This window comes from Equus caballus, chromosome 14, assembly GCF_041296265.1.
Source record: "Equus caballus isolate H_3958 breed thoroughbred chromosome 14, TB-T2T, whole genome shotgun sequence".
Lineage (NCBI taxonomy): Eukaryota > Metazoa > Chordata > Mammalia > Perissodactyla > Equidae > Equus > Equus caballus.
The window spans coordinates 64,050,299-64,051,984 of record NC_091697.1 but is presented as its reverse complement, the minus strand read 5'-3'; the positions used below and the strand labels follow the sequence as shown (position 1 = coordinate 64,051,984).

Here is a 1,686-nt window from a genome sequence, read left to right as displayed (position 1 = left end):
AGTAAGAAAAGTTTCTTAAGTCTGAGAAACTAGCAGTGCAAGCAGCATGATAAACAGCAGCCAGCACACAGACTCAGTGGAAGAGGCAATGGAGGATGGGGGACTATGAAAACTTGGAGAGTGCCAGCTCACCCAAAGGCAGCGGGTCCAATTGTGACCACGTGGGAATGCAGGCCCACGGCTAGCAGACTTATCAAAAAGCTGAAATCCAAATCTTTGCACATTTATTTTAAATACTGAAAAATAAACAAGCAAATAAATACAACATCTGTAGGCCTATTCCATTCTACAGCCTGCTAGTTCATGACCTGTCATCTGGGTCACATGATTTCTAATCCTCCCTGCTTCACTTTCAGTTTAAGAGCCTGTGCAAGACCAGCTTAGACCACTCAGTGGTCGTTCCTACCCATTCAGCAGCCTGAGCAGTGGGCGTTGTGGTCCAGTCTTCAGGGACTGGCTGAGGGTTCCGGTCTTCAGGAGGAAACTGCTGAATAGGCTCAGAAGGCACCTGCTCCCCTTCAGACCAGCCTGCAACCACTGAGTAGCAATAAATTTGGGAGTTGGTCCAGTCCATCCACACAGAAGTTCCACCTTCTCAGTGGTGAACTGCTCATCCTTTTGCATTTCTTCAGGATCTCTGTAGAAGTAGACATCCAGCGTGACCTCCCACCAGGTGCTCATGGGAAATATGCCACACATGCACAGAACTTCCCGGGCTAGCAACCACTACATGGTGCAGAGCAGAGTCTGTTGCACAGACTAGTGGTGAAAAACAGGAGACACCTGTGAGAGAGGCTGGTGGTCAGCCCTGGGATCACTAACCACGGGACATCAGTCTCGGCTCCTGGAGCAGGTCAGTGAAGGTTCTGGGAGTGAAGTGGCCAGTGGCGGGAGTGTCTCCAGCGGCAGCAGCAAACTTCGCCACAGCTCACTGGCCAATATTCCAGGAAGATATGACACGATAAAGCTGGGATTTCAATGGCAACAGTGGCACAAACAGCCAGCAGAAGCTTCTCCCAGGTTTTCTGAAGATTTATGATATGGATGCCATCCCTTTTCCTCTTGCAGATGAACTCTTCCATTTGGAAGTCAAAACTGGTGCCACCCAAATGGATTTCCACTGCAAAGAATGTGAGGACGTCCTCCTCCTTCATCTGCAGAACATCAAGAGCTCTGGACATTGTGAAAGTTTCCCTTTCAGTTAAGCAGGAACCCAAGGCAAGGCCGTTTGAACCCCTCTCTGGGTAGCACAGAAAGGCTGCCACCCTGTTAAATAAATCGTCCTTTGTGTCCACATGCATTTGGACCACTGTATTTGTCTTACAGAAATTTGAGGGAATGTTTCAATTCACCCTCACACTCCCCCGAACTTAATTTAGAATTGACCCTGGGAGGTTGCTCTTTGGGGGTCAGTGATAAAAGATGCAAATGGTGGCAACAGAAGAACAGGAAACAGACTCAAGAGGAAATGGTACCTGTGATGCTGACTTCTTTAAGACCATGAACATCAGAATCATCTAAGATTTTTCACAGAGGAGGGTCAAGTTTTAGATCACCTGATAGACCTCTCTTTCCTAGGAAGAACACACCAATTCGGTTTCCTTTTCTTATTTGTTATTGTTTTTCCATCTTTATGTTGTTTGGCTTATTCTCCTGTGAGTTCTTTCAAGCTAAATTTGTCAAAGC

General features: G+C 47.0%; 1 pseudogene; it reads right to left on the bottom strand.

Moving 5' to 3' along the window:
* Window positions 1–352: 352 nt before the first annotated feature.
* LOC100073069 (small ribosomal subunit protein uS2-like) lies at window positions 353–1,181 on the bottom strand (annotated as a pseudogene).
* Between the last annotated feature and the right edge of the window lie 505 nt (window positions 1,182–1,686).